This window comes from Notechis scutatus, chromosome 11 (genome assembly GCF_049901735.1).
Source record: "Notechis scutatus isolate UNSWTSFEM ecotype Mainland chromosome 11, rNotScu1.2, whole genome shotgun sequence".
In the NCBI taxonomy this organism is placed as follows: domain Eukaryota; kingdom Metazoa; phylum Chordata; class Lepidosauria; order Squamata; family Elapidae; genus Notechis; species Notechis scutatus.
In genome coordinates, this window is record NC_142019.1 from 9,287,314 (window position 1) to 9,307,680 (window position 20,367).

General features: G+C 40.3%; 1 long non-coding RNA gene across 1 annotated transcript in view; it reads right to left on the bottom strand.

The window, feature by feature from the left end:
• The window catches only part of LOC148129699 (uncharacterized), a 53,613-nt gene that overhangs the window by 2,212 nt on the left and 31,034 nt on the right, over positions 1-20,367 (bottom strand). Inside the window, exon 2 of the long non-coding RNA XR_015750793.1 lies at positions 4,139-4,231. This is a non-coding gene — a long non-coding RNA (uncharacterized LOC148129699). The remainder of the gene's footprint in view (positions 1-4,138; positions 4,232-20,367) is intronic.

A 20,367-nucleotide genomic window follows, 5' to 3' on the forward strand; every position in this document is an offset into this window, starting at 1 on the left:
AACTCATCCAGCAAGCTCCATCGTTGAGTGAAGACTCAGCCAAATCCATCACCAGTTAAGACCACACTTGGAATACTGCATCCAGGTTTGGTCACTACATTACAAAACATATGTTGAGACTTTGGAAAAGAGAAGAGCAACTAAGATGAATAAAGACCTGGAGACAAAAACATATGAAGAATGGTTGCAGGATTTGGGTTTGGATAGTCTAGAGAAAAGAAGGACAAGGGGTGACATGATAGCAGTATTCCAGTATTTGAGGGGCTGCCACAAAGAAGATGGTTTTCCAAAGCCCCAGAGGGCAGGACAAGAAACGATGGATGGAAGCTAATCAAGGAGAGAAGCAACCTGGAATTAAGGAGAAACTTCCTAACAGTGAGGACAATTAACCAGTGGAATGGCTTGCCACAAGAAGTTGTGGGTGCTCCATCACTGGAAGTTTTTAAGAAGAGACTGGCCAACCACTTGCCTGATATGGTATAGGGTCTTCTGCTTGAGCAGGAGGTTGGACTAGAAGACCTCCAAGGTCCCTTCCAGCTCTATTCTGATTGATCTCTCTGGCTGTCAGCTTCTATGCTGGCTTTTAGAGACAAGATCCTTAGCAAGACTGAATGTTCACCGCTAGATGGTAGTGCAGCAGAACATTACTTGAAAAAAGAAATTAATACAAAGACAAACCAAGAGGCATGCTTGCCTGGACCTGTTTGGCCGTTACAGTGTATGTGACAGATTACACAGATTCAGACACCATTCTTATGCTAAGGCTGGGACAAAGCATCCAGTTTCAAAAGGTCTGGTTGGGAAACAGCCATAACCAAGTCAGAGAGCATCTGCTTTTCATGCAGAAGGGCTCCAGCTCTGTTCTCAGCTTCTCCAGGATTGGGGTGGGGGGAGAAGGAAATCGATGGTTTATAAGCCTGGGGAACTGCCATCAAGAGGTGGAGAAGCAGAGATTCTTCTGGTATTATTGAATGATAACTCCCAGCATCTCTCAGCCAGCATGGTCAATGTTGAGCAATTGTCAGGAGTTATCATTCAGCCAGATTTGGAGGGTCATAAGTGCTTCATTGCTGAATTAGATAAACCGATTATGGTTCATGTTTCCATAGTCCTCTAATTCTGATATATAGGTATGCTTGAAAGTCCTAAAATAGTATCATAAAGTAGGATTGCACACCTTCTGCAAAGCAGATGCCTGTGCTGCTATCCATGGTTAGTCCTTCCATCAGTCACTGCCTCGAGTAATTAATTTGAGATACAAAGAACGAGCAGTATCAATTTGGGTGTTCCTTCCAGAGGAAGACAAAAGTCAGAGAGCAACACACTTACAGAATGTCTTGTCTCAAGTCCTGTGCTGGAGAACTTTAGAACTTGATTTGAGAAGTCAATATTTATTGCTGTATCTTAGACTCCCAACTGTCTTGGGTGAGTCCTGCTCTTCTACCTTTGAAAGTTATGCTTTCTCTCTTTCCAACCATTGCTGGAATACATCTATAGCTGAAGGATAACAGCAACTCCCACCCCTTTTGTACACTGGGAACTGTGAGGCCGTTTGTTTGGGCTTTTTTGGAAAAAGTGACATCAAAAATAAATTCAACTGTTCCATTCAGTTCATTTTCCCTGAAATGGACTGATTAAATTTGATGACTCAGTGATATATCCAGGAGGTGGCAACTCAGTTATTGCTTCTGTTATGAATTCTGAAAGAATTTTTTGAAGAGTCACTCCCACTCACCCTTCACTCCTTCAGTTATCCCACAACAAAAGGAAAATAAGATTGCTTAGCCTTAAAGACCACTGTGAAGATTACAAAACTGGTTAAAAAAAAAGGTAAAACATTTAATTTGTTAAAGATAAAACAGCTTAATTTGTTTTGAAATGTTGCGCAAATATATTGGCTTTTATGATGGTTCTTGTTTTAAATTGTCACTGCCTGGTGTCTACTAAAACTCATTTTGTAGCATTCCAAACTGTTATGGATAATTAGAGGAAATGGGTGCACCAACTGCCCATAAAATTAAATTCCTGCATTGCTGGAGAGTGGATTCCTTCACTTTTGAGATTTAGTAAACCTCTATGTGTATTTTGACAAGTATGATGAATAGAAATAGGAAGGGAAGGAAGGAAGGAAGGAAGGAAGGAAGGAAGGAAGGAAGGAAGGAAGGAAGGAAGGAAGGAAGGAAGGAAGGAAGGAAGGAGGGAGGGAGGGAGGGAGGGAGGGAGGGAGGAAGAAAGGAAGGAAGGAAGGAAGGAAGGAAGGAAGGAAGGAAGGAAGGAAGGAAGGAAGGAAGGAAGGAAGGAAGGAAGGAAGGAAGGAAGGAAAAAAACCCAGTACATTTTCATACCAAATAATAGAATCTGCTGGTTTTTTCTAATCTGTCTTCTATACATAGCCCTGGCTATATGATAATTCTTTCAAAATGTTCCAATAGCAGATAAATCTACAACAGTCTAATTGTGGGTGGGTGGGGGGAAGCTTGGAAAATATTGTTTGGTCATGATGCCTGTAAGGAAACTTTGGCTATCAATAAAATTTGATAGATTATTTTCCATGTCATAAAGCACTAGCTATATATTTTCCCTTTTAATATTTTATAAATATTTGGTTGTGTTTTGTTGTTTGTGGAATTATTATTTTTTCTCCATGGCATTGAATAAATACTTCGTTTCTAGAGCTTCCTTATTCCTAGGATACCACAATCACCTCATATTTCAAACTTCGCTGCTTCAGAGTGCCACACGTGCATTACATGAAATTTTAATTTGACAATCTTGAGTTGAGAAAGGACAGGTTTACTTACCTCCCTTGGCTACTAAGTATTGGCTTGGTTGACATTGTATAATCAGCAATTACCTGACCATTGTATATTATAGAATCAGTATATTATAGAATCAGTTCGTGCTTTGGTTTCATTTATTGATTTTGGTGTTTTGAATAGGTTTATTATTTCTGTGCAATTAAAATTCACATTCATCCCCAAATAAATCACCCATTCCCCTGACTATGTGCATTCACTTAAGGAGGGAAAATCCACCTGTGAACTGTACAGCTGAGTTATATATATATAAAAACAGAGAAATCTGGCAAAAGAGAGAGAAGGAGGTTCCAGAAAATAAAAGAGCCATCTAAAGAAAGCAAAAACAATTGCTTTCACTTGCTCCACAAGAACAATTTCACAGGGTTAAAAGAGGCAATTGCACCATCCATCTTAAAATTGTGACTGCTGTTTCCAACCAGTAATGAGCGAAATGGAATTATTCCCTTCTCCAAATCTTGCAATGCAGTTCACCAATCAGATTGAACCTGAGCATTACTTTGGGTTGACCCAAGCAGGTCTACGTTCATGAAAATGACATACAATGGTTATATTATGGATGCTTGAGGACAAAAAAATGTACACAGAGGCACATGCCCCTCAGTATGCAGTGCAATACCTAGAAATCTCACAGTGAACTACAGCAAAGTCTCAGCCCGTGCAGAAATGAGATGAACAGAATTTATGGCCAGAAAATAGAGCATTAAATTTATGGCCAGAAAAAGGAGAATTAAAAGATGTGCAGATTTGAAACTGCAATGGGCAGCTTGTTTCGTCTGTAAGAGGCATTGTGGCAAGTTAAAATTCTAGATGAGAGAAGCGAATTTTCCAATTCGATCTGGAAAAATTTCAGAAGTTAAACATTCGAGAGTCACTTCAAGGACTCTGCTCCCCATGCCTGCTATTGCCAGTAGTGACTGCTGGCTTAGGGACGTAAATAATGGCCTTAGATATGGTAACCCATCACCACACATTCGAATTTGTTTAAGATGTGGGACTGCAGCACAAACCAGGTGGTGCCCCTTGTGCATGGAAGTCCCAAGGCATCTTCCTCTTCTGCATTCAGTGTGTGTGTGTGTGTATATATATATATATGTGTGTGTGTGTGTGTGTGTGTGTGTGTAAGTGTGCGCACATACCCAATTTCAAGTCAATTTTGACTTCTGGTGACTGTCTGGAAAACTCCTTGCAATTTTCTTGATGACATTTTTCAGAAGTTCCTAAGGCTCAGAAAGAAGGACTGGCCCAAAATCAACCAGCTGTTTCATTTCTAAAGTGCAACTAAAAGTCACAGACTCCTGGGTTCTAGCCTGTTGCCTTACCTGAATCAGACTGCCTCTCTATTAACTGTGTTTACACCACTATTAATATAGGTGGCTGTTTTGTCTTCTGTAGTTGATCATCAAAATCATCATCTGGAAAAAAAACTAAGTCATCACTCGAAGATATAATTGCACCTTTGATCAATGTTAGCCTTGAAATGCATCAAACGCTGCAAACCCCTATGTTATTTTTCCCCCAGTGATACATTTTCCTGCATCTTAACATTGCCGTCTGGTTTGACAGTTGTTTGATGGCCCTTTCTGATTGAAATGGCAGAAACCATTTATTATAATATATACATATATTGGAGATATATCCATTATTATTGGAGTTTTCTTTGGTTTTGTGAAAGGTAAATTAGATGTTTAAAGCAACCATTCAAAATATTGCCTACTGGAGCATTTAAAGATACTACTATCTTGTTGAGATTGTTTATTTTATGTTCTCCTTGTCTTGCTTCCCCTCCCTTCGTTTTCATTTTAAAAAATCAGTGACAATAACATTTTGACTGATGTTGAAAGAATTTATTGCTACATTGTGGGTGTTCAATATATCTTTCCTATTCTATTTTTAGAAAACTCTGTTTATTATGGGGGGTGGAATCTTTGGCCATCCTTTCCTGTGGTGATGTGCATGAATAATTGTGTTTTGCACATTCTCAAATTCCTGGAGATCTGTAATCTGGAAATGTATGGATTTGATTATATCGTAAGGCACAGACCATAGAGAATGTAACACAAGATTGTGATGATCAACTGATACATACTTAAAGTGACATTCTCTGCTTGATTTGTTTGGTTTATTTGAAACTCTCTAGCAAAGCTAATGTCACTTCTATATGCAATTGCTTTAAAGAGAGGAAAAATATGTAGGGGTTTATATTATGGTAAAATGAAGAACTACGCCAACATAGGAGAAATGATTCTTTTCCAGGATGTAAGATGATCAAATTCAGACTTAAATCAATACCAGGCACGCACACAGAGAGCAAGTTCCAAAATAAAGTCATAGTTCCTCTGGTTGGCTTAACTCATCTATTCGGAAGAAATTAACAAACCAACATGCACAAATATCCAGCTTTCAGCTTTCATCCATCTTCTCCAGTAATGTCACTACATCAGTGATGCTTTCAGTGATCCATTAGTGGAAAAATAAAAAAGGAATAATGGGGAATTTTAAAAAAACAAAAGGTAATATTTCTGCATCCTGAGTAGAATTCAGCCACAGGGCATTGATTAGTTTTAATTCTGTTTGGTGTCTATGGAGATTCTCAATAGGTGCTTTTTTCAAAAGGCAACTGGACTTTCTTTGTTTTTGCTTGAAGATGTTCGAGTTCTCATCCAAGAAGCTTTTTCAGTTCTGACTGGATGCAGTCAGAGGGAATGCTAGCAACCAGATGAGTGCAAGAAATATAAATCTTTCCATTCTCCACCATCCAGTCAGAATTGAAGAAGTTTCTTGGATGAGAAGCAAAACATCTCCAAGAAAAAACAAAGGAAGTCCAGCTGCCTTTTGAAAAAGCATCTTTGGGACAATTCTTACATAGAAACTCAGTTGGCCTTAGTGGGCAATATCAGTAGTGACCACAATGACTTTTTGAAATCTTCTGCTAAATTTGTGGACAGAGTTTGTAGGGCTGTAGAGTTTGTTCAAAGGTTGTTTGCAGAGAAAGGAGAACCTCTCCAACATGCTCCCCAAAAGCATGATTTTTCCCAAATTATCAAAGCAAATCCATAAGTGAAAATTCCTCCTCAAAATTGGGGACTGAAGAAAGGTGTATAAAGCTGGAAAGTTATGGGAGCCAGAGACAATGCTAACCAAGAACTTGTCTTCATTTCACTCAAGAGAATTTCATACAGAAATACGTTTGAACACATTTTGAAAGCAAGCTACTCTTTTGCATTAAACTAAGAAGAATTGGTAGGGGTGAAAAACACAGAAAAGATTCTCAGTGTAGTTGCAAAAGTTGTTTATGAAATTATACTATGTTTTCCCAAGTCTTTTTTCCCTGGATAAGCTATACTGTTCTTTTTTCAAAGCTGAGTCTATTTCTTTCTGACCAACCCCTATTAAAAGAGGGGGGGCGAGGGAGGGAGGGAGGGAGGGAGAAAGAGAGAGAGATGCACATTACATTTAATTAACACTTTGCATAGCCTTTGGAAGTTCTAAATGCTGCTCTGTTCTTTTGGAATGAAGATACAGAAACTTCTCTTGCTTCTCTTCAGTAGTTCATGGGAAAAGAGAAAAGGAAACAGTCTGGCCTGGAGCTGTTTTGTTTTGTTTTTTTTCCAAGAAGGTAAATATGCAAAAGATCATATCTCTGAAATGAAAATATATCAATAAATCGAGAGGCAGCAGTGTTAGACTTGATAGAAGCAGTTGTTTTCATTACTTCTGCATCCCCCTTTAATGGTCCAGGCTTTCCAAGCCAAGGACATCTTTTAAATGTTTCTCTCCAGCCCCATCTACTTTGGAGGGGGGAAAAATACGCCACCACCCTTCCAACCTCTAAACTAAAGTTGCTTTGTGCTTGCTTAATGAACAGTAAGGGCTGGAGCAGTTTACTGCTTCGTAATTGGCTTTCAATTGCCCTCCCCCCTTCCTCTTTATCTTCCCAACTCACAGCATCTTTATGAAGTGCCCACAATGAAAGCAAACCCAGTAAGGTCATATTTCCTAAGGGAGAGGGGGACAAGGGGAGTAAATAGTGCTTGGTCAAGGACTCCATTGTAGGATGAACAAACTGACCAGCCTTCCACCCGCGTTCTTGGCCTCTCCTCCTTCTGCCATCAAGTCAGTTCATAAAAGATCTCAGCGGTTTTGCGAAGGGAGGGGCATAAACAGCAGGTGGACCCCAAACTTTTTGGGCTAGATTGGGGGGGACGGGACACAAGTTTTTTTTTCTGATCCAAGAGCTGAGCTATTTATTATGAGTTGGAAATAGCATGCTCCAAAATATAACAAGTAGTGGCAGGACAAAACCTAACTTTGGTTTCACTGGATTTGACATCTACATTTAATTAAAAGTAAACAGTCTCTCTCCCCAATGAAGTATACAACTGTTTACCCCTTCTATCCCATTAAGGCTGTGTTCACACAACTTGCTTGACCAGGTTACTTACACAACCTAGTAGCAAATAGCATAAACATTGGTTAGCTTTTTTTTTCTGGCTTAGCAAGTTGAATGAACCCAAGATGTTTGGTTGTTCACTGTAAGATGTAGACATTGGCGATGGAGCATTTGAGTTTCAAGTTAAGTGCATTGAATGACCACAACCTAAAAAATTAAAAATTGCACATCAGCTTTTGGAATGATCATGCAGTGGGAATGCAGCCCTACAGAGCCCAGAATATTCAACTCTGGACAAGTGCCCCCTCTGTGCCATGTACAGGAGATAAATAGCATGCTTGTCAAATCATACATCTTCTGTAGGTCACCAATAAGATCTTCAATTGCATGATGGCAAATGTCATCCTTAAGAGGTTAGGCTGTTTAGTAACTCTTAACTATAAGCCATTAGTTTCTGCCTAAAATATATGACCAAGCTTTCTACTACCGCATTCATTGCTGGTGCTCCATTTCCTCTGGTGTAGGTACAAACGACACCCCAAAATAATATTTCACCCAAATGCCATTTCTTATAGTCAAGTAGCATTGGGCATCTGACCCATCTCTTTCCATTCAGGAAGGATTTTGCTCCATCTTTTCACTTTTGTTCCAAAAGACAATCAAATGTACCGGTTAGTTAGCTTAGGAGTCCCAAGTCCACCAAACGACCTTGACCAAAAGGATGCTGAAATCTGCTTTGGAGTATCAAAAATGTTCTTTCCCTATGAATGGAGTCTTATTTTTGGAGTCCTTCCAAGTTTGCTGGGCTTTCATCTCTTTCCTCCTCTGAAGCCTTCTCTACTGGGAAGACAAAGTATAGGGGTTTCTCCAGCATTCTGCCTTCAAGCTTTATTAGAAGGATAGGAAACCTGTGAAGCTGCACAATAGAGGAAAGGGCTTTGACATAAAATATAGGAGAAGGAGCTACCACACACTCATCCCGCAGATATTTCAACCACACCTTCTTCTCTTTGAAAGGAATTCCAAAGCAAAGTCTCTTTCATTCAACAGTATGGGAGCTGCTAGGGAGATCCAAGAGAAATGTTTCCTCCTGGGATGAGTTCCTGGTTTCCATGTCCTCCTCTGAGTCCATGTTCTTTCTCCACAATCCTTTCCTCTCAATGCAGCAGAACTAGGTGTCAAAAGCCTGCCTTGTTTGTGGCTCCCTAACAAATGGCAGCCATTTGGCCAAGAAGCAGGGGACAACATGATAAAGAGGTTGCCCCAGCAATCATTACAATATAGTCATCAAGCCCTTTGGAATGACCTGGATGTACTCGAGCCTGGCAGTTGCTAAGCAACAACGAGGCCTGCCTTTCCTCTGAAGGACTCTGCAAAATAGCTTTCTGGCAGTCGCTGAAATCTGGGTGGAAATGTGTGGATATTTCTCCATTGTGAGCTTAGCAGGAACAAAATTAGCATGCCCAGATGAGTGTTTCCTTCTGGAGTTCATAAAATGAAACACTTTCTGACCCATTGTTACTACTGCCAACTTCCTCACACTGGTGGCCCTGTCAAGAGCTGATTTTCTTCCTGGGAGAAAGGGATATTCTGTGCACAAGATGCCCTCTGTTGTTAGGGGAGAAACAGCAATGAGCGTAGAAGGAATGGGAACCAAGGAAAGATCAGGGTTGGCCTAAAATGAGCACCACTCCATGTTCAGGACACTGAGATGACTATTTTGCCAACAGATAAGGACAGGCTGGGTGGGATCTGCAGATGTTGCTTCGTGTCTGAGAGGTATGGCAAGCAATTTGCTGAGAATCTCATTTCGGGAGATCTGTTCAAAGTTAATTAAAGATGGCTGGCTTGGGGTCATTACCTTGGTAACAATTAAGGATGGAAGGATGCTTCATTAGGATATATATACTTATGTGTGTATATACACATATTTGTGTGTGTCTGTGTCTGTCTGTCTGTGTCTATGTGTCTATGTGTGTCCCCACCCATCCCAACTCTCTCTCTCTTTAAAGTTTTATTTGTGTTATTAATATAAAATATAAAAAAAATTCCATTTCAATCAAACTGTGTTGTCTGGGTACAATTATTTTTAGGCAACCATAATTGGCTTTTTTCTCAGTTGTTCAATGCCTATGTCATGTTTTCCTCCAAAGTCAAGCCTTCTCTTCTGGAATCAATCAAGTGATGAACAGGGACTGTGGAGGCATGTTCAACTAGGAGCTTCATAGGTCACCCAAGACCTGTGTCATGCCCCTGTTGGAATCTGATTCAGAGGGGGAGGGGGAGCAGCTGACAGGAAGTGGGAGTGTGGCTCCATTGGCTGTGGAAGAAACTGGGGAAGGGCACAGTCTGGCTGTGCAGACCAGGGAAGAGGTAGAGCAAGGGAGAGCGAATTCGGAGGAAGACTCAGACCCACCCCCTCTTCATCCTAGGCACACAGGGAGGAACAGAGAAGAGAGCAATGTGAGTTGCGTGGCTTATGGGGGAGGAAAGGGCCCTGATTCCCTTCATTAGCTGCAGCTGGAACACAATGTTTAAAAAAGAAAGCTGCGCACAGCAACTTGTTGGAAGCAAATCATGAGTTATCTGTTATTGTCGAGGCTTATCTGAGTTCTTGGCATCTTCCCAACTGTGTATGTTTTGTTGGCCTTTCAAATCTGCAATTCCTTATCCTGCCCTGTCAAGTTAATTGCTGCAGCGTGGTTTGTGTGGATTTTTATTTACAGTTTGTATGTACTTTGTTTTCAGACTGAATTTCCTCCACTTAAAGACTGTTCCTGGGAGAGTTTTTTCTCCAGCCAAAGGTAACCTGGACATTGGGGGCAAAATTGGAGATATTAAAGGGACTTTTCTTACTTATGTGACTGTGTTGCTTTTGTGCCACGCCCAGGTCATCCCAACCAGCCTCTGCCATTCCATTTCCTCTATGCTATGTCTAAATTTCCAAATGTTGGTTGTACACGAGGGGCCCTATCATCCAACCTCTCTGTAGACAGTCAAGTTGAGAAGATAGTTTGCTGTGATGATTGCTTAGAGAGATAGAAAAACACTATGCACGGCTGTCTGGACTTTCTTGGAGGCCAGTGGAATCTATACAATAATATCACAAGAGCAACATGCACTGATGTAACAATGATGCTGTGTTTTTGTAAATAGAACTAATAGACATTAACAAATCTCAATATTGAGTATACAGAGCAAGAGCCAATGGTTCCATCTGATGTATACGGGAGAAGTCAGAGAGAGAGAGGAAATAGTATTATTTCTACACGGTGTTCATTTTTTGATAAACTACATGAGATGGGGTTGCTTTTATAACCTGCTTTCCTCATTGAAAGAATCATTCTTCAGTCTAGCACGCAATGCCTCTACAAGCCATCAATTTGTTCTATTCATCTGCAGCACTTCCTCTCATACTTTTTCCCCTCTTCCTCTCTTCACAAAGGGCTGCAATAAATCCAGGGCCTCGTTCCTTTACAGTGAATTGAGCTGATGTTAATGGATAGCATTCAAGTCTCTCTCTGTTTTTCTCTCTCACTGCAACATGACCACCTTCTGAATATACTAGACAGCACAATATCAACAGTAGAGACTTCAAATTTCTAGGTTCTATCATATCTCAAGATCTAAAATGGACAAATAACATCAAAAATTTCATTCAAAAAGCACAACAAAGAATGTTCTTTCTGCGCCAACTCAGAAAGCTCAAACTGCCCAAGGAGCTGCTGATACAGTTCTACAGAGGAATTATTGAGTCTAACATCTGCACCTCTATCACTATCTGGTTTGGTTCTGCAACCCAACAGGACAGACACAGACTTCAGAGGATAATTAGGACTGCAGAAAAAACAATTGCTACCAACCTGCCTTCCATCGAGGACCTGTATACTGCATGAGTCAAAGAGGACTGTGAAAATATTTACAGACCCTTCACATCCTGGATATAAATTGTTTCAACTCCTATTGAGTACTGCACACCAGAACAACTAGACACAAGAACAGTTTTTTTTCCCTGAATGCCATCACTCTGCCAAACAAATAATTCCCTCAATACTGTCAAATTATTTACTAAGTCTGCATTACTATTACTATTAATCTTCTTATCACTCCTTATCACCCATCCCCTCCCACTTGTGACTGTATGACTGTAACTTTGTTGCTTGTATCCTTACGATTTATATTGACTGTTTCCTAGTATGATTGCTTATTTGTACCCTGTGACTATCATTAAGTGTCGTACCTTATGATTCTTGACAAATGTATGTTTTCTTTTAATGTACACTGAGAGCACATGTACTAAGACACATTCCGTGTGTCTAATCACACTTGGCCAATAAAGAATTCATTCATATCTCTCCCTCTCCCCCCCTCCCTCCCTCCCTCCTCTCTCTCTCTCTCTCTCCTTTGAAAGCTCCATTAATAGGCTCTGTCCAAATACCCTGTGCTTAAGTTAACCTCAGCACTTCCTAAGCCCACTCAGGAACCAAGAATCTTTGGGGAGATAATAAAAACTTGTGACTGCAACGGGGAAAAAATAATCCCTTGCAGTTTAGATCATTCTGTGTGAGAAAGAACCTGAAAAGCATCATCTCATTATACAGATGGAAGTATAGCATCTCTTTTTCCCCCCCAAACCATGTATTCATGCATTCCTTTTTTTTATTTTTACCCCTACCCATGACCTCCTTAAATAGTATGCCCCCAACTGGGCATCTCTCCAGAGAAGCTAAGCATACAATATCCATGATTCCCTACCAGCCGAGATGCAGTGGAGGTTGTAGTCCCTCTGGGAGAAAAGCAGATAGGGAAGAGTTCCTTAAAGTCAACTATCCAACTAAAGTCAACTATACCATTACTAGCTTTAATGGGTCACCAAGAAGATTATCCCATATAAAAGATTGCTGAATTCTCTCAAGAAGAAAAAAATTGCCTTCATCAGATAAAAATCTATGATGTTGATGATAATGATTTATGATGATGATTTATGATGATTTATTGCATTAATGGTATGGAAGAGACTAAACAACAACAATTACTACTACACAGTCTGGATTCTATATGACATAGTGAATTTATTTTACAGTAAAGATACTTTTGTTCCCACTGCATTTTCTTTCTAGCTTTGTAAATAGCACATCCTCTGCATAAATTCTGTTGTGTATAATTGAATTGAATTTCCAAGTTGTCCCGCTTTACAAATTCACACATCTTTGGGAATGAATGGCTTTGGACAGTATATCGTTGAAAATACTCAGGACCGAGCTTTTTTTAAATCTCATTTCTCTCTTTCTCACCTCAAGATAAAGGGTTATTATCCACTAAACCTAGGCTCAGAATTAAGACAAAAAGAAGCTGTAAGTTTTGGTCACTGAGCTCAGCTCCTTTGAAATTCAGCACCACAAATTGAGAACAGCGAATTGTTCAAAAGAAAAATCGATCAACGGGGCTTCTCCAACTTTGACCATTTTGGAGCAAAATGGAAGCCACGTCCCCATTTATTAGAGAGTAAAATGTGTGTGTGTGTGTGTGTGTGTGTGTGTATTTGTGTGTGCATTCATCCATCCCCAAAACACATGGACACATATACACACATCTAGAGTACTTTCTCATTTTTCACTTGTTTTTTTTCCCCCTTTCTTCACTTCCGAGCATTTCAGAAGTCACATGTTTTGCAATAGATTGTGATATTCTGATTTTTTTTATCAATAAAAGCATACAATATGACAGGGGTTGATTTTGAAAGAAATAGCCAACACAGTTCTTTGTCTCTCATGCTCCAATCTTATAATTTATTTTTAACTTTTGACATCCACAATGGAGACAAGATTCAGTGAAAATTCAAAATTGTTTTAAAAAAGAATAAATCACTTGCTTCAAGAAGGACATATTTAAGCACATGCTTAATTCTCCAAATTCTCCAATGGCATCTAGGGTAGAATCCTAACCCCATTTGCTTACCCTCAGATGGATTTACATGTCAGAAGACATGTAGAGGGTTATGCTATTAAAATATTTCATTGTGCACTTTTTGTTCAATTACTATTATACCATACAGACCTATTTCTGAACTACATTATCCAACCTGTGCAATTGTTGTTGCTGTTATTGTTAACTTTGTTGCTTGTTTCCTTATGATTTATATTGACTGTTTCCTAGTATGATTTGATTGCTATTGTACCCTATGACTATCAAGTGTTGTACCTTATGATTCTTGACTCTAGACAAATGTATCTTTTCTTTTATGTATACTGAGAGCATTTGCACCAAGACTAATTTCTTGTGTGTCCAATTACACTTGGCCAATAAAGAATTCTTTTTCTTTCTTTCTTTCTTTCTTTCTTTCTTTCTTTCTTTCTTTCTTTCTTTCTTTCTTTCTTTCTTTCTTTCTTTCTTTCTATCTATCTATCTCATCTATCTATCTATCTATCTATCTATCTATCTATCTATCTATCTATCTATCTATCTAAATTCGATTCACAGTGTGGGACTGCTAAAAACTTAACAGCTCTAAAGTGCTAACCAAGGACCTAAGAGCTGTAAAGATAGTCTAAATATATAGGCAGTTCCAAGTAGAGATTGTGTGTGTGTGTTGTTGTTTTTGGCAAAATAAGAATATTCATGTCTAATAAGTTCAAATTTTCCATGTATCTAGGATATTGCACCCAAGGGCTCCTATTACTATTACAACCATTGCTTTCTTCCTTCATAGTCGCTCTATTATTATTGAAATTCATATTAAAACTTTTATTTTTTTTAATTTCATAAGCTTTACTTCTTTGGTCAACCCAGATTTATTGTGTTAAGATACACTGGGATTTTTTTTTAGAAGGAGTTTGATAAAATCCTTCACTTTGTGTTTTTATATATACATGATGTGCTTGTGTATATTCATAATTATCTGAGCCCCTCTAAGTGGGTTTTTTGCTAGTAATAATCAAATCCATTATTCCTTTGTAGATTGTAGTTAAAGTATTTCCTTTTCTTTAATTGTAAAACAAAAACTTTTCAATCCTTTCAATACCATATGTGCGTTCAGGCTAAAATTAGATTATTATATATATATATATATATATGCTTATCACTGAAAAATAACAACTGTTGATTTGTTCACTGCTGTTAGTTTATTTTGTTCTACGTAGGGAATGTAATTATTTCTAACCAGTTGTAATTTCCCTCCCCCCAAAAATGCAGACTTAACGAAAGTCACTATATTCTCGCTCCAGCGTAGGCGTCTTACTTCCTAGGAAGCGAGAGCCTTTAGAACGATTTTCTAAACGTTTATGCGAACCATCCTTCCTCTCCCCGCCGCCCCGTTTCCGGTGTGTTTAACTAGTGTTCCTCATAAATCAGCACCACAACTGTTCTATTAATATATAAGCGTCCGTTATAAAATTTATCCGGGCTGCGGATACTTTTTTTTTTTTTTTTTGGCCTAGTTCCTTTCTGTTCCAGCCTTTTTCGAACTGAACAGGATTGTAAGTTCATCGGGGGCGGCTGCTTGGACCCCTGAACCTGACTAGGTTTAAAATAAATGATTAGCACAAGAGAATGCAGAGATCATAAGCATGGACTGAGCGCCATGTGTGTAAATGTGGGGAACAAAGAACTAATGAAAATCTTTGCAGCCTGGTGGCTTGATTTCGGGCAACAGGCGTTTTACCAGTCAGGGGGAAACATTTTGCTAGGCTCCGCGTGCGTTCCTTCGCTTTTTACGAGGCGGCGGTTTAGCAGGCTGCGAAACTCCAGAAGTTTTGATTAGTTTTAGGGCTCCAGATACTGTGCGAATCCAGACAATGGGATAGTCTAGTAGCCAGATCAAACGAGTGTATGTGAACGTCCCTAGATTTGCAGCGTGTGTGAGGCTCTCTGCTTCCTCGTCGATGCGTTCGTCTTTTCCTTTCTTTTCTTCCTTCCCTTCCCTTTCCTTTTTCCTTTCCTTTCTTCTTTCCTTCCTTCCTTCCTTCTTTCTTTTTGTATTTGCTTCTTTTAATACATTAGACTAGAGCATCAGGTTACATTCCGTACTTCTAGGGCGAGACGACCCCCCCCTCCCATTCGCGGATTAAATCAAGTGACTTTCTCCACCTTCAAGGGGAAACTTTTTAAAACAACGAAGGAATGCAAGCACGACGCTCGACGAGATGATTGGGCTAAAGAAAGGTGGCTTTTAATATTTTGGCTATATTTACGATTCATCTGCCATCAATAAAACGGGAGATTTCAGCCTTATCAGAAAAGTTGCTTTCTCTCTGATTAAAAGTGGACCAACAAGCTTAAACAACTGACGGGGAACTTAATCTAATTTTCTTTTGCATAAAGATTTTTATTTTATAACATATAAAAATTCCTTTTCTGGTTAAAAAGTGTGTTGTCTGGGTACAAATAGTTTTAGAAAATAATCATCAAAGTGTTTACAACAATGTTCATTACATTGATATTATCAATATCAATTAGTTAATGTAACTTTAAAACTCTGGCAAAATCAGGTTTGGGGCACATTAAAATTACTTGTGCTATTTTCTTTTCTCTCTCCCCCTCTTTCTCTCTCCCCCTCTCTCTCCCTGTCTCTCTCTCCTTGCATACTATATGAAACGCACAGCTCTTTTCTCAGTAAAAAAAAAAAAAAATAGACCTAAGCATTATTTTATTCCCCAACACCACCGCTTTATCTCGGTTAACAGAACAACTGCGCACTGTACTGTAAGGGAAAAGAATTGGAAGGAAGCATTATTCAAGTGCTACTTCTCCAGAGCTGTATCTGTTGAACTACTTCCTCTTACAAAAACCGTGCAAAAACTCAAAACTCCCCTCCATTTGGAGATCCTCGTGAGAATTTTCATCCGGAGCATCTGGATGTCTGCCAGATGGGCCAAAGCCGTTCCAAAATAGAATTTCAACCCGTCCCTTATGTTTGGTTTTACGGAGTGGGGGACCGCCTCCATAGGAATCTGTCCTGCTGTCAATTAAGTCACGAGGATCCTACTTGATCTCTTGTCACGGCTCTGTTAATAATAGGTGAGGTTGTTCCGTTATATGTATATTTCCTTAGGATAACCTTCAGTGTAATATGAATGGTTTATTTGGTTAATACGGGAGACTAGTATTTAAAATACATCTCTTTCACGGAAGGCAAGGGCCTGGAATAGATGCAAAAACCAATTATTAAAAAGCGGGACTATTTTGACTCAAAATAAGGAATTCCTTCCCCCCCCCCCAAAAAAAAAAAAAAACTACAAAACTTTAATTTGGGACCCAATATATGAAAGAGGAAGCCATGGAGGATTATAGAATACAGAAGCGGGGGAGAACCATTTACCCTGACTTGGGGGGGAGGGACTACACGCTGCATAATCATTTACTTATGAAATCATCTGCCACAAGAGGCAGAATGGCCACGAGCATAACAACAACAAGCCTTATCTGCAGCAATGAAATGGGTGCTAATGCTTTAAGAATAGAATATAATACTTTTATTGGCCAAGTGTGATTGGTCACACAAGGAATTTGTCTTGGTGAAAATACTCTCAGTATACATAAAGAAAAGATACATTCGTTAAGAATCAAGAATCATAACCTACAACACTTAAGGATAGTCATAGGGTACAATCAACAATCATATCATACTAGGAAACAGTCAATATAAATCGTAAGGATACAAGCGACAAAGTTAGTCCTACAATCACAAGTGGGAGGGGATGGGTGATAAGGAGTGATGAGAAGATTAACAGTAATAGTAGTACAGACTTTGTAAATAGTTGGACAGTGTTGAGGGAATTATTTGTTTAGCAGAGTGATAGCTTGTTCTTGTGTCTAGTTGTTCTGGTGTGCAGGGCTCTATAGCGTCGTTTTGAGGGAAGGAATTGAAACAGTTTATGTCCGGGATGTGAGGGGTCTGTAAATATTTTCACAGCCCTCTTTTTGACTCATGCAGTATACAGGTCCTCGATTGAAGGCAGGTGGGTAGTAATTGTTTTTTCTGCAGTCCTAATTATCCTCTGAAGTCTGTGTCTGTCCTGTTGGGTTGCAGAACCAAACCAGATAGTGATAGAGGTGCAGATGTTAGACTCAATAATTCCTCTGTAGAACTGTATCAGCAGCTCCTTCGGCAGTTTGAGCTTTCTGAATCGGTGCAGAAAGAACATTCTTTGTTGTGCTTTTTGGATGAAATTTTTGATGTTAGGTGTCCATTTTAGGTCATGTGATATAGTAGAATCTAGAAATTTGAAGGTCTCTACTGTTGATACTGTACTGTCTAGTATTGTGAGAGTATTGTAAGGAAGGTGAAAGGTAGGATTTGGAAACGGGAGCTGGAAATGGTTGCTCCTTTGAGTCGGTACTGAAACCTTCCAGAGTCATCCAGTTGATTTAATGGAAAAAGAAGGGTGGATTGGAAAAAATTTTTGGACTGATTCAAAAATGCTATTTGTTCCTTCCTTCTCTCTCTCTGTCTCTTTTTCTCCCATTCCTTTCCTTCCTTCCTTCATTTTTCTTTCTTTTTTCTCTCTCTCCCCCTTCCTTCCCTTTCTTTCCCACATCCCATCTCATCCTTGCTCCCTTGCGCTCTCTCCCTCCCTTCCCTTTTAATGCTCATTCTGTTGTTTTTTTTTAAAGGGTGCCGTTTGATTTTAGCCTGCTTTTTGTAACTGCACAAAGATATTTTACAAGGTAAAACACACAGGTAGGTAGGCATCCTCATTTAGATGTTCATGTGCAGAAAATATTAAAGAAACAGGAGATAGAATATTTCAAGCAATATACAAGGCCAGAAGAGTGCCCCTAATTATCAAATGGTTGTAGGTGAGAACAGACTATTGATTAAGTAGCCCCCTGTGTGTTGCAACTTAGGGGGGTTAAGAAGCGATTTGACAGACGCCCATGTTCGCTGCTCTTATCTCTTGTCAATTACATCCATATTTAGGAGTTTTAGAAGTCCAATATACTAGGAAACTCACTTGCACAGCTTGTGTGTGCGTGTGTGTTGGGGTTTATTATTAAGTCATATAACAGAAGACAATCCATCAGCTCTGCCAAAAGAAATTGCCAAAGCAAAACATTTCAGGAACCCACGGGTGCTTAAATAGGAGATTGTGTGTATTTATGTGTGTGTATGAAAATGTTTGCACCAGGCTATGTTTATATGAATCTGCCAGAAGGGGCCATAAGAAGAGGGGTGGAGTATAGTGAACTTCACTGAGGTAGGGACAGACCTTTTGCAATTAATGTTATAACGCTACATAACTGAAATCAGAATTTCCTTCCTTCCTCCCTCCCTCCCCTTTCTTTCCTCCCTTCCTCCCCTCTCTTCCTTCCTTCACTCTCCTCCCTCCCTCCCTCCCTCCCTTCCTTCCTTCCTTCCTTCCTTCCCTCGGCTAGTTGTTTTTATTTAATTAAACTCAATGTCAGCTTTAATTTTCTGCCTGGGCGACTTGTTATGCCTTTATTGGAATTAACATTTTGTTTATAGATGTCACTGCGCGTTGGGAAGAGTGGCGCCTAGTCGTGGAGCCGAGAGGCGGTTTGTTTCTCATTGGCGGGCCGGCTTGTGGGAGACGGCTGGCTTAGGTAGTTCAGGAATCGCCTGGATTTTGTGGAAACGGGAATTATTAACGTAGGATTCCCCCTCCCCTCCTTTCAGGCTACGTTGGTGAGGAGGAGCCAAGCCCGAAGAGCTGGGATGGAGGGGGAGTGGCATAGTGAAACCAGTTTGAAGAGGAGACCCCCACCATAAAAAATATGCCTCGGGGTTTCTAGCAACGGATCGAAAAGTCCCATTCGAGGCAGGAAAGGGGATGTGAAAATACTTCAGTAGCTTGAGTTTTTCTATTCCTGGGTTATTAACTCCAGGAAGGAAGGAAGGGAAAGGGAAAGGGAGGAGGGAACAGAAGGAAGGAACGGAAGGAATGGAAGAAACAGGAAGGAAAAGGAAAGGAAAGAAGGAAAGGAAAGGGAAGGAAAGGAAGGAAGGAAAAGAAAAGGAAGGAAGGAAAGGAAGGAAGTTCTCTGAGCTTAGTGGTTTGTTTGCAGACGTTTCATTACCCAGACTAGGTAACATCATCAGTGCTGGTTTGCTCTCAGTTTAAACTGGTCCTGTTTTAGGTGGTTGGGGGCCTTTGTGCTTCTGGACAGCCCTCCCCATCCAACCTGGATACCCTTCACAGGCTTTGTTGTGCTCCCATTCTAATTCAAGAATCGGGCATGATGGGACACGTGGGGAAAGCCAGCCTGGAAGAGCGGCGTCCGTATCTTTTAAGCCTTGGCGTGACCTTCGCTGAATCCCCCCCCCCTTTTTTTTAAACGAAACGAGGTGGGCGTTTAAATAAATCGCAGCCTCAAACCGCACGCTCCCAAGACTGCGAATCTTGACTTCTGCATCGCTCCGTTTTCTGGATCCGCAGGAAGAAACCAGGAGAACTTAAAGGCTTCGTGGAAGGTTGCTCTTTAAATAAAAAATAAAAAAATCAGTCCCCAGTTCAACACGTGTGAACGCAGCCAATGAAGGTTGGCAGCTACGCCTTCAAGATTATTGAAAGTTAGATCAGTTGGATTATTTACAGTCGGGACTCCAAGCGAAAAGGGGCTCAGAGGCTGTGATCTCTCCCCCCCCCCCGGTTTATTTGGGGCAGAGAGCAAGTCCTCCAGCGCCAAGAAAGATGCCGAAGGAATTCCCCCGCCCCACTTCAAACCAGTGGAGAAAACAGAAGGGGGGGAGTGAATGGACGCGTCCTGGACTGTACCACCGCAACCGGCAGGTATGGAGGAGGGCGCGCCTCAGCCTGATTTACAATTCGTTCCCCAGGAACTCTTGATGGGCTTTAAAAGTTCGCTTTGGGTAAACCCACGGGGGAGGGGAGGGGGTTCCCACGTGACTTAGCTACGTGTACGAAAAGGGGCTGCTGACAGTGATGGGGCTGGAGGAACGTTTATCTGCTTAATAACAGATAATCAGAGTTGGAAGGGACCTTGTAGGTCATCTAGTCCAACCCCCCCCGCCCAGGCGGGAGACACTGCCCCATTTCTGACAAATGGCAGTCCAATCTCTTCTTGAAAGTCTCAAGTGAAAGTCTCAAACTTTAATGCCTGGAGGCTTGCGGGAGGGAACGAAGCAATTATTCCAGATCCCAGATTGGCAGATTGTTTCCAGAGGAAATAATGTTGCGT